Source organism: Kogia breviceps, chromosome 19 (assembly GCF_026419965.1).
Source record: "Kogia breviceps isolate mKogBre1 chromosome 19, mKogBre1 haplotype 1, whole genome shotgun sequence".
NCBI classification, from domain to species: domain Eukaryota; kingdom Metazoa; phylum Chordata; class Mammalia; order Artiodactyla; family Physeteridae; genus Kogia; species Kogia breviceps.
Window position 1 is genome coordinate 33786800 of NC_081328.1, and position 13457 is coordinate 33800256.

Here is a 13457-nt window from a genome sequence, read left to right on the forward strand (position 1 = left end):
GGGATAGTTTTTACAACAATTTATAAATGGAATAGGCATGCTGGGATAGCTTGGAGGCCAGTTTTAGGTGCTCAGTTCATGACAAGTCAGGAGTCAGAAAGAAGGATGCTACCAGAGTTCCCTGTAGAGTCTGAGATGGAACACTTGGGTGTGTCCCTGAAGCGATGTCGTTAGAGGGGCCTGGAGTGTGGGCTTAGAGGAGAGCACCATCAACAGACCCTAAGCCAACACACTCAAAGCAAAGGGTGATTGATTATTTGTAGTTTACTCAGCAAACATTTTTAAGGAGCTGTTGTGTGTCCTGTGCTATACTTTGAACTGGGGAGATGGTGGAAAATAAGACAGTTGTGGCCTCCATTTTCAAGAATTTTAAATTTTGGTGTGGGTTACAGAAACTAGACAACTACACAGATGAATATCAGTAACAGATGATGGAGGGTGCTTAAAAGAAATAGGCTGGTGGCTGACAGTGGGCGACAGGGCCCAGCCGCTCTCCCTCACTGGTCCATGGACTCCACCTGTGAAGGGTGAGAAGTCAGCTGGAGGAGGCTCTGAACACCTGGCCGGGCAGATTCCAGGGGAGAAGAGTAGGGGCAGGAGCCCTGTTTCCAATGTAGGCAGGGGTCAGGGAAGGACTTCCAGAGGAAGTGGTGCTGATGCTGAGCCCTGAAGGATGAATCTCATGTAGCTGGGCAAGGAGGGACCAGCACATGCAAAGGCTATGCAGAACATTCGAGGAGCTGGAAGGCAGCCAGGGTGACTGGAGAGGAGCAAGGCAACACAAGTCCAAGAGGGACTTGACTCAGAGGGGAGAATCTCTGGCCCGTGCTAATACCACCTCCTCCAGGAAGGAGGCCCTGATTTTACCTTCCATTTAAAACATGTTTCCTTTGCACTTTGGGTTCTGTTTTGGGCAGGTGTTGGGTGGGGAATCTGAGAAAACAAACATACGAAACAAATCCAGTCTGTGCTAAGTGAAGAGTAGACCACAGGAGAGCCGTTGGCAAGGCACTGCTTGCAGCAGATGGAAAGCATACTGCATATTTGGAAATCTCCTAGGAGCATGAAAGAGGTAAGTGGGGGAAAGCTACTACCCACTTCATGGCAGAATGGTTTGGGACACAGAGCAGGGGCAGAAAATGGGCCAGGCCATTTGTCAGGAACTACTAGAAGGACTTCCTGCCAGTGAGGGGTCCAGGGGCAGGTGCCTCTCTAATGCTGAGCCCGGCTGGCAAGCATCATGGCTGAAGGCAGAAGGGTGCTGTTTCCAACTCCAGGGCAGCACAGGGAAGTGGGAGTGAACAGGAAGATGGAGAGGGGGCAGGAGACAGCTATTCAAGGGGATCAGCCCTCCATACCTTCAGGTTTCAACCCACAAGCAGTGACCTTAAGCCTGCCTGCTGCCCAGTGTAGCCTCAGGTAGCAAAGATCAGGAGAGACCAAGACCCCGCCACTGAGGGCAGAGAGCATTAGTGTGTTGGGATGAGGGCTCGATGCCTGAACCCTGTGACTGATCCACTCCCCTGAAGGTTTTCCAAAGAGGGAGTGGGCACACACACAAAAGACAAGTGCCAACGGGACCAGCACATTCATCACCCTTAGTCCTTTTTTTTTTGCGGTATGTGGGCCTCTCACTGTTGTGGCCTCTCCCGTTGCGGAGCACAGGCTCCAGACGTGCAGGCCCAGCCAGCGGCCATGGCTCATGGGCCCAGCCGCTCCGCGGCATGTGGGATCTTCCCGGACCGGGGCACGAACCAGTGTCCCCCGCATCGGCAGGCAGACTCTCAACCACTGCGCCACCAGGGAAGCCCATCAACCTTAGTCTTAAGGGCTTAGTGTCTGAGCCACTGCAGAGATTCTCCAGTAAGACAGGCCCTGACTGAGAAGGGGGCTCGGGTTAAGGGCCTCGAGGCTTCACCTTCCAGCTTCCCTCCCCAAGGGTCAGGCTTTGGGGTCAAAGCTGGCTGACTGACCCAACACCCAGTCACACGTGGAGAAGGTACACCAGGAAGAGAGGACAGCCGGGGCTCTACAAGCTCACCCATCACTGGGACAGTGGCTCCAGGTCTGGCTACCACGAGGAGAAGAGAGAAGAAAGGGAAAGAAGCAGACTGCTTTCAGGGGAGAGATGGCATGGACAAGAGGGTGCATGTCAAGGCCTTTGAAAGTAGCCCCATCCATGAGTGAACTACTGGTGAATACATGTTCTTGGAAGCACCCAGTGAGATGAGCCCCCTCCTCTCACTTCCAGCCTCTCTGTCTTCCATCCTATTACAACCACACCGGTGTGTCGGGTCCGCCCCTCCTCTCCCCTTCCACCTTCTCAGGAACTTCCTACCATCAATTAACGCCTTCTCTCTTCCAAACATCCACCACCTCCTCTTAACTGGGTCATTTTTATTAGCATCTGGACACACTCAAGTCTCTCCCATCCTCAACAAATAACGAAATCATTCCCTCCACCTCCACGTGTTAGGGAACCATTGACCAAAACTGCCCGCCTTGGCCGGCACGATGAACCACTTGCCTGAGTTGTTTTGCAACAGGAGGTCCCAATACAGAATGCGGTGCCGCTCACCAGGAGAATTCGGCAGGGGCCAAAAGAGGAGGGAGGAGATGACATGTCCCGCCAACCTCCCAGAAATCCTCACGCCGGAATCCATCTTGGCTGAGAGATGCACGCGCCACCAGGGAGGACCCTGAATCAGACCAGGTATGGGCCGAGCAAGATGATTGGCCAGAGACAACCTGGAAACTAACCTCATCTCCATAAAACCTGAGACTGTGAGCCACGTGGCAGAGCCTCTCCTGGGTTCCCCTACCGTGCTCCTCTCCGCCCGTGCACCTCTTCCCAGTAAAGTCTTTTGCTTTGTCAGCACCTGTTTCTCCTCAGACAACTCACTTCTGAGTATTAGACAAGAGCCCACTCTCAGGCCCTGGAAGGGATTCCCGCTTCCTGCAACACACATACCCCCTCTATGGACAACACTCATCTCCAAAGTCAGTCTGCATTCTCTGTGTCCATTTTCTCACCGTCTGAGTCCTGACTCGCCTCTTACTCTTCTGCACACTCTGATCCAGCTTCCCACTCAGCACTCTGCCAACAAACCTGCATCTAAGGGCTTCCCTGGTGGCGCAGTGGTTGAGAGTCCGCCTGTCGATGCAGGGAACACGGGTTCGTGCCCCGGTCCGGGAAGTTCCCACATGCCGCGGCGCCTGCGCGTCCGGAGCCTGTGCTCCGCAACGGGAGAGGCCACAACAGTGAGAGGCCCGCGTACCGAAAAAAAAAAACAAACAAAAAAACTTGCAGCGAAAGCCACCAGTGGCAGGCACAGCCCTAAATGGCACACGCAGACCTGCTTCTTTCTGTCTCTGCAGCACGTGGCCTGTTGACCACTGCTCCTATGCTAGGACCCCTCCTGCTTTCCACCCACTTCCCTGGTAGCTCCTCCCCAGACTTTGTTCAGCGGGATGTGTCCAGGCTGCCTCCCTGGCCCCTCCCCCCATGGCCAGGGGTTTCCAGCACAGGCTGCACATTAGAGTCACCTGGGGAGCTTTTAAAAACTACCAGCACCTGAGTGCCCCTAATTAAAGCAGAGTCACTAGAGTGGGGCCAGATGTGGTAGCTTTAAAAGCTCCCAAGTGATTCTGAAAGTGCAGCAGCCAGGGTTTCAAGTCATTGCCCTGGGCGTGCAAGAGGTCGCTGTGTCCATCTGGGTACCAGTAGCCTTCAAAGCCCTATCTGCAGGCTCTGAGACATCCAGAAATACCTTTGCTTCCCCAAAGGCAACTAGCCAGACTTCACCACATAGTGGAAATTGATTCCTCTCAGCTTTTGTAAAAGCCATTCCAGAGTCTAACACGCTTACTGTAATGCTAAAGTGATAGGGTTCTTCCTTTTATCCATCTATAATCTGCATTCACATTTCCATAGTGAACTAATTAGGGAAGACATTTTCCTTCTGGCCTACGGAAGACCTTAGTAGCACATCCAGAAGCAGGTTTATTATTTTTATCTCTTGAATCATGAGTGAAAAAAATCGAGAATGCTAAAATGCCTATGACTGAATCATGATGCTTTGGTTTGATTCTCTGCTTCTCTCTCTCTCACAAGGAAAAAAAAGTCACTGCTTTCTGCCTCCTGATGCCCTGGGAAACAGTCCTGCCCCTCCTGCCAATCTCACTCATCACACTGGAATGTGATTAGATGTCTCTCCAACCAGACTCCAAGGCCTTCGAGGGCAGGGACCATGCGTTAGTCACCACCGCATCATCCATGCCTACCATGGTGCCTAGCATAGGGTAAAGGTTTAGTTGAATGAATAGATAAAATTTAACGGAATAAGCCACCACTCTGGTTGGTTCTCCTGAATAGATTCATAAGGAAGAGACACGAGCTCTCAGCTTAGAAGCTATAACTGGAAGGCAGACTTGTACTGTCTGCAGATAGTATAGGCTCCTCCTCTGGGCATGAACTTGAAGGAGGGTCTTGTAGAGAATCCCAAGCCTGGCACACGTGAGAGTCACTTGGAGGGCTGGTGAAACCTGTCCTGATCTCACAGGGATAAGGAACCTGTCTTTTCACACACTTCCACTGGCTGCAGACCAGAACTGGGGGACAGTCTGGCACTCCCCAAAGGCAAAGTTTCCTTCACTCAAATATCTGGAAAGAAAACTGAGGGAAAAAAGCACTGAAGCAAGGAGATTCACAAGTAACCCAGGTAGGAGACAACTTTCTGTAGCAAGACTTGTCCCAGCGCCCTTGGCTGGGGTGGGGAAGCCCCAGGTGGGCACAGAAGCAATGCTGCAGACGGTTCTCACCAATCTGGCAGCCTCCCTTGCAAGACAAGGAGACCCCCTGTCTCCCCTGGGGGAGAGCGAGTGATCTGGGTGGTTTGAGTGATGGCATATGTTGGGCTCAAAGGCATGGGAGTTGAGCCCAGGGAGCGATCTGTTTCTCCAAACCAGACCAGCCACCTGAGCCCTCAGAAGCAAGAAGCACCATTGTGGCTCCCAGTCACCCTTGACTGTGATCTGTTTCTACCCACAGAACACTTCCGACCCAAAGGTGAGTCCCGCCCCACCCCACCCCACCCCAACCAATTTTGCAACACGAGCTGAGTGTCCTACAACTTAATTCAGTTCTGACACTAAGTACCTGGAGTTAGCACCACACATTGAGGCTCAGTCCCACAAGATTGCCCCCACTTCAGACGCCGGTCACAAGTCTCGGACCACCCAGGCTTTTGACCAACCAGCTACAAACTTAAGGGGTTCCCACAACCTCCTCCTCAGGTTCGATAATTTGCTAGAATAGCTCGCAGAACACAGGAAAACAGGGAAAACAGTTTACTTACTATTGCCAGTTTATTGTAAAGGATACAACTCAGGAACAAACAGAAAAGATGCATAGAGCAAGGTGTGAGGGGCTTGCATATCCCTCCCAGCACTTGGATGAGCTGGAGGCTCTCAGACACACACACACACACACACACACACACACACACACACACACACACACACACACACACACATACCCGCCATAGTTTTTACAGAGATTTCTTTATGCAGGCGTGATTGTTCAGATCTCTTCCTGTCCCCTCCTAGGAGGTTGCGTTGGGGCTGAAAGCCCCACCTTCTAATCATGCCTTGGTCTTCCTGGCCCCCAGCCCCTATCCTGAAGCAAGTTGGAAGTCACCCCTCCCCTGATGCTATCCTGAAGCTATTCCCACTCCCCCAACACCGCCCCCTGACCTCTCCATCCCATCATCTCCTTAGCCAACAAAAGACGCTCATCACTGTAGAGTCCAAGGAACTGGGGACTAAGACCAAATGTTATAACAAAATATGCTTCTATCAGTCAGGAAATTACAACGGTTTCAGGAGCTCTATGTCAGGAATGGGGGACAAAGTCCTAGGGAAAGAAAAGTGGTGGGTGCTCCTTTGGAAGGAGTAGAGACACCCCAAAGTGTCTCCACTTTGCCCCCAGTCTCCACTTCCTCACTTCTCCCACTCAAGGCTCTTCACAGGCCACCAAGGGCCTCCCTGTCACTTACATCAGGGGTCTCATTTAACCATTCCACAGGTGTCTATGAAGCACCTGCTGGGTGCCAGATGCTGTGCTAAGTGCCCTGTGGCACTTGCGGAGCAGTGAGGCTGGACCCAGCAGGGAGGAGAGGGCAGAGGAAGCACAGGGTGGGGAGGGAGCCAGAACTGGGCAGCCCACAGACCACAGAGGGAGCAGGCTGAGAGGTGGGTCAATGGGTGAGGAAAGAGTGTTCCAGGTAGAGGGCCGGACAGGCTGAGGGTAGAGGGCAGAGGAGCCTCTGAGAAACCAGAAGATTAACACAACTGACTGGATTTTAGAGACCAAGGAGGTTGACGGAGAAAGATGTTTCCAGGGAGATGGGCAGGAGCCATGGCAGACAGAGCTGTGTGGTCCATGGTGAGGAGGAAAATCTGAGTCCTCTCTTCATCAACCTCTCTGTCCAAGTGACCACCTAGTTACCTCTAAGATAGCTGTTGCCTATTCAGTTCTCTGCGTCCTCCTTGTTCCGAATCTGGCTTATGAGACCATCCACCTAATCCCTGGAACCTGCGAATAGTACCTTATATGGCAAAAGTGATTAAGTTAAGGATCTTGAGAGGAGGAGCTTCTCTTGGATATTCTGGGTGGGCCGTCATGCAGTCATGTGTATCCTTATAAGAGAGACACAGATGAGAAGACAGAGAGAATGGAGGAGGCAGACATTGGGATGATGCAACCATAAATCAAAGAAAGTCAACAGCCACCAGAAGCTGGAAACAGCAGGGAACAGATTCTCCCCTTGAGCCTCCAGAGAGTGAGCTTGACTTCAACACCTTGACTTCAGAATTCTGGCCTCCAAAACTGTAAGAGAATAAATTTCGCTTGTTGTAAGCTACCAGGTTTGAGGTGATTTGTTACAGCAACCACGGGAAACTAATGCAGTGAGAACCTGCTCCTTTCCTTCCAGGGTCTAGAGGCCGCCTGCATTCCTTGGCTCGCGTCTCCCTCCTCTACCCTCAAAGCCAGCAGCTCAGCATCTTCTCTCCTGTCTCGCCTCTGCCTCCCTCTAATAAGGATGCTTTTGGTTACATGGGGCCCACCTGATAATCCAGGACACCGTCCCCATCTCAAGATCCTTAACTTGATCTCATCTGCAAAATCCTCTTTTCCATATAAAGTTACATAGTCACAGGATCCAGGAATCAGGACACGAACATCTCAGGGGGTGAGTGAGGAGGAGGGGGTGTTATTCTGTGAACCACACTCAGGTACCCAGCTTTAAGGTGCTTTCTGAGCGTTTGTCTCCAGGGGTCTCTAGAACTGTGCTTAAGTTCTTCTCTTCTCACCGGGAGACTCGGTCCTCTCCCTCCAGCTCCTGCTCTGGAGGCACCTGGAGCTCCTTTGATGTGGGTGGCAGAGATGCTCAAGGGTCTTCAAACTTTCCAGCTGCTCCTCCAATCCCTGGAACCCACAGCCCTGAGAGGCACCCCTCCCTTGGCTGCCTCCCTTCCACCCTCCCTCAGCGATCTCACTACCACACTCTAATTTACCACAAACTCCAGCCACCTCAGGGTCCACAACACACCTTGGCCTCCTGTCTTACAAAGGTCATGGCCGAGCTTCCACAAAGCTCACTCATAACCATGTCCAGAGGCAGCACTTAGTGAGGGCGTAAGAGGTCCGCTGTCAGTAGAATCGCCCAGGACAGGGCTGTCAACATGGCCCTGTCACATTAGCCCACAGTCAGCTGGTGTGTGGTCAAAGCAATGCTGAGTGCATGGGAGATTCTGCCTCAATGTCAAGTGTCACCCTTCTTTGGAGCTGCTATGTTGTTCCTAAACACCCGGGCCTCCTTTTTCTCTCTATGGCAGATGCTGTTGCCTGACCAACGCCTGCGTTCCCCACGTCTGCCTGCTGGCTGAACCCCAACTTGGTTCACCCTGCCCTTCAAGGAAGCAGCCATGATCTTCAGGAAGGCTGGGTCTGTCAAGCCCCAGGGGAATGAATTTTAATTGCTCCAAAACAATCCTGGTGGCTCGGGTCTCTTGCCAAGAGGCTGATTAGGCACACTGGGCAGGCGAAGCAATTCCAGCCAGTGAAACATGGCAAGTTGGCTTGGGGGGGGGGGATTCATTTTTAAAAGGAAGCAAAGATAAACAAGTTGCATCCCTCTGCCTCTGAGTCTGATGGTCTGATGCCTGGACCTACAGAGTCTGTCTTGGGAGTCCAGGAGAGCCAGGCAAAGGGGGGGACAGAGGAGACAAGCCACCAACCTGTGTCCCTAGGGTGGGCGTCCAACGAACTTATCAGTCCCGGAGGACCTGCCCTCCCGCCAGGCTCCCCTCTCTGCATACCCTCCCGAGCAAGGCCTTCCCTGACGCAAGTGCTGTTGGTGGTTTCTGCTCCTTTTTGCTCGACGCTCCCCACCCGTGGCCTCTTGGCATCCTTGCAGCAGCTACTGGTTTGAGGGAGCCCACCCCACGCTGGTTTCTGGCATCACAGTCGCCCCTCTGTCCTTCGACTCCAAGGTGGGGTGCGGGGGGCAGCCCCAGTGAAGCTCCGCACAGCAATCGCCAGGTGTATACATGGGCATGAAACAGTTAAGCTCGGCTGCTGCTGTGGGGGTGGGAAGGGGATTAACTTGGAGTTGATGGCTACCTGCACACCGGGGAGGCCTTTCTAATCCTCACTCAACTGGAAAGTTGTTCTCCTCCTGCCGAAAGCCAGGGTGGTCCACACGGCCCTCCTGTGGCTGGAAGTGGTGCAGAGAGACTCCCCGCCCCCAGGTCCCTGGAAGCCACACACAGCAGGGCCTGGAGGCTGAGCCCACCCCGATGGGTTAGGAGGAGCGACCCCGGAGCGTCAGAAGCGCCGTGGCAGGGCTCCACAGACGTGGAATTGGGATTGTAAGAAATCCATGCCGGGAGGCTGAGTCTGCTCTGCACCTAGTGTGACCAGCCGGGGATAGAGGGGAGGGTCTGTGAGTAACCCAGGAACACGAAAACCAAGGACAAAGAGGGGCCCAGAGGCCAGGACTGGAGGCGGCGCTGCGCTCGCACTCCTTTGCTGGGCCGCCGCGGTCCCTTCTTTGGAAGGGTTTGGAGGCAAGCCCCAAACTGCCCTCCTGGCCACCTGGAGTTGTGTGACCACCTCAGCGTGATCGTCTACTTAGCTGTGCAGCATCACGTAAGTGCGCGTCAGTCACTCTCCTAGAATCACCGGCACTGAGTCCCCAGGAGAAAATCGTCAGCTATCCCTGACCACACTCTCCCCTCCCTCCACCCTCCAGCCAGTCACCAGCTCCCTGCGAGTCCACCTAGGAAAACACACACACACACACACACACACACACACACACACAAGCACAAACACATGTACACATGTGTGCTTCAATACCCAATACCCGTGTACATACATACATGCACGTATACAAAAATATACACTCACAGCTCATGTACACAAGAGCCACCTGGGGTGCTCCTCAGAAGTGCGGCATCCTCCATCCCACCCACCACGCCTGGGGAACTGGGAAGCCTCACAGCAAACACGGCTTATAGACAGGGCTCTGGAGAGCCTGGCATTTTCATTTTCCATTCCCAACCGCCAGCCTTGACTCACATTTCAGGTTTCTAAATTCCTGCTAGAAACTGACCCTCAGCCTTGTTCCACTGGAACCTCTGATCCTCTCTCTTCCCTCACAATTCAGACTGTAGCTCTGGCTCCGGGTGCTTCTGGCTACTGGAGAGGCACGAGCCCGGGAGTGTGCCCCTCCGGCCATGCCTACCTCACCCTCACATGCAGATTTTTATTTTATTTTTTTGCGGTACGCAGGCCTCTCACTGTTGTGGCCTCTCCCGTTGCGGAGCACAGGCTCTGGATGCGCAGGCTCAGCGGCCATGGCTCACGGGCCCAGCCGCTCCGCGGCACATGGGATCCTCCCGGACCGGGGCATGAACCCGTGTCCCCTGCATCGGCAGGCGGATTCTCAACCACTGCGTCACCAGGGAAGCCCTCACATGCAGATTTTTGACCCCTCTTGGAAACTACCAAGGTCACTTGGCTGAGGAAAGGGAAGACAGCAGTGGGTGCCCCCCCAGCCAGGAGTGACCTCTTCTGGCCGTTCCACAGGCTGTCATGCCCCTGGACAGCCTCTCTGGGTGTGAGAATCCGCTGGAGGCCACAGAGTTTAGGCATCTCTAACACCCAAGGCAGAGGTTCTCACTCTTGAGTGTGTAAGAGTTTCCCCTGCACCTTTCTAGGTCCCCAGCCCCACCCGAGGGGCTGACAGAGCTGGAGCTGGACAGACAGGCGTGTGGTAGGCGAGGGTGTGTGGCAGGTGAGAGTGTATGGTAGGCAAGCGTATGTGGTGGACCAGGGGAGCGAGAGAGAGAGCACAAGAGGGTGGGTGACTTCTCTGGTTGGAAAGAGCCCGGGGATGGTCCTCACTAAGCAGGTGCTGTAGACGTGGCAGGAGGAGGCCGGCCAGGCCCTGTGGGGCACAGGACACCAGTGTCAAATGGATGGGAGAGGGGCCAAGACCATGTCCCTTCTCTGAGGCTCCCAGTATGTTTTGTTTTTTTTTTAACTCAAGAAATAGCAAAATAATGTGTATAACTGAGTCACTTAACTGTACAGCAGAGATTGGCCCAACATTGCAAATCAGCTATACTTCAATTTTTTCAAAATTAAAACGAAAGAAATACCAAAATAGGGTTTCTAAGACTGTGACATATTTTAAACGTTGTATTCATTAAATTAGTGCTTTTGATGCACACACACACACAAGCAATGAAATATTTTATTTCTCTGCCCCCAAAAGTAAACAGATGGATGGAGTTTTGAGTGATATAAAATATCAGGACCTTTGCAGTAAAATCCCATTAATTTTGCATTTTGAGTAAGACAGAATATTCTACTGATTACGGTTTAACGATAACCCTATGTCACTGTGTGTTGGTTTCCTGAGGCTGCTGTAACAAATTACCACAAGCTTGGTGGCTTAAAACAACAGAAATTTATTCTCTCACACACTCTGGAGGCCAGAGGTCTGAAATCAGTTTTTACTGGGAGAATCCATCCCTCACCTCTTCCAGATTCTCTTGGCTTCTAGCTCCCAGGCGGCATCACTCTGATCTCTTTTCTTCTTCTGTGGGAACATCTCCTGAAGTTTCCCTCTTATAGAAATACCTGTGGTGGCATTTAGGGCCCACCCAGGTAATCCAGGATAATTTCCTCACCTCCAGATCCTTAGCTTAATCACATCTGTGCCATCTAAGTTGATATTTACAGATTCCAGGGATTAGGACCTGATTTCTTTGAGAACCATTATTCAGCCCACCAAACACTGATAACATGTAGACTTAGATCTTTTAAAAATATCCAGGGCTTCCCTGGTGGTGCAGTGGTTGGGGGTCCGCCTGCCGATGCAGGGGATGCGGGTTCGTGCCCCAGTCTGGGAGGATCCCATATGCGGCGGAGCGGCTGGGCCCGTGAGCCATGGCCGCTGAGCCTGCGCGTCCGGAGCCTGTGCTCCGCAACGGGAGAGGCCACAGCAGTGAGAGGCCCGCGTACTGCAATATATATATATATATATCCTACACTAGACGGATATTCACTCAACATTTCTGTATGTTTGAAAATTATTATAATAATATATTGAGGGGGAAAAAAGAAAAAAATATCCTACACTAAAAAGTGCTATGCACAGATAATTATAGGACTTGTAAACACAATTAACTCACACAAGTGCTGTGGTCCAGGGACATGGCATCAATTTAAGGCTGTGTGAGAACCTTCCAGTCTTGCACGTGCCTGTTTGCTTCTGCACAGACAACCTTGCCTAGAGGGAACATCCAAGCTCTCCACGTGAGGTCTTCTGGAGATACAAGAGCCAAGCCAAAAAGCACTCCAGCCACTCCACCCTATGCTCACCTGAGACAGGTCCCAGCGCTGGTGTATTGTGGACCTCGACCTCCCCAGGCAGGGAATCGTTTTGGAGTTCTACTCACATCCTCACCTGAGACTTGATGCTTCAGGGATTTGTCTGAAGGAGACCTATCTATTCTTACTATTCTTACTGTACTGAATTACATATAACATAAAACTTACCTTTTTAGCCATTTAAAAATGTACAGGGCTTCCCTGGTGGCACAGTGGTTAAGAATCCGCCTGCCAATGCAGGGGACACGGGTTTGAGCCCCGGTCTAGGAAGACCCCACATGCTGTGGAGCAAATAAGCCCGTGCGCCACAACTACTGAAGCCCGCGCGCCTACAGCCCGTGCTCCACAACAAGAGAAGCCACCGCAATGAGGAGCCCGTGTACCGCAACGAAGAGTAGCCCCCTCTGGCCACAACTAGAGAGGGTCCCCATGCAGCAACAAAGGCCCAACGCAGCCAAAAACTAAATTATAAATAAATAAATTTATTTTAAAAAAATAAAATAAAAAAAAAAATAAAAATGTATAAATCAATGGCATCAAGTACATTCACAATGTCGTGCAACCATCATCATTATCTAGTTCCAGTCACTCCCTGTTCCTCCCTCCCCCAGTGCCTGGCAACCACTGATCCACTTTCTGTCTCAATGGATTTGTCTATTCTGGGTACTTCCCATAGAAGGAGTCATACAATGTTGCCCTTTTGTGTCTGGTTTCCTTCACTTACCATAATGTTTTCAAGATTCATCCATGTCGTAGCATGTATTGGTACTCATCCATTTTTATGTCTGGACAATATTCTATTGTTTGTGTACTACATTTTGTTTATCCATTCTTCAGCCGATGGACATCCGGGTTGTTTTCTTCTTTGGGCTATTCCTGGCTGGAGCCCCAGAGCCCCTCCAGACTCTGCATCCCTCAGCCCTGATTGGGGCGGTAGTGCTGCCTGCCTGTAGGTCCACGAGCTTGGGTGCCAAAACAAGCAGGGCCTTAATCCAACAAGGGAGAGGGTGTGGCCCTGGTAAACCAGGGTCCTTAGTTGGTGCACGTCCACTGCTGGTTGCCTTCTCTCAGGACTGCTGTTCCCCTTCTTCCAGCCCAATGGCCCCAGTGCTGCTGCCACACCATCCTAGGGTCCTACCTGATACAGACTCCACAGCTCCTGGCATTTTCCACGAGCAGAGGAAACGGGTCTGCAGCGGGGAGAGAGGGAACAACGTGGGGAGAAAGCGGCAGAGCTGAGAGAGGGGAGGCCCGGCGTCGCTGTGCTGGACAGCAGGTCTTTCCTGCAGTTTGTGGGTTGATTCCTGTAAATTCCTCTTTCTGCCCAAGTTACTTCATATTGGATTTCTGTTGCTTTCAACGCAAAGAATCCGACTGTGGCATCATCAGCCCTCTGCTACCACAAGGCCTAATGCTCCCTGAAGTGGAGAAAACAGGGAGCTCCACTTCGCCCAGACTACCACCACCTCAGGGTAGTGACTCCGTGGGG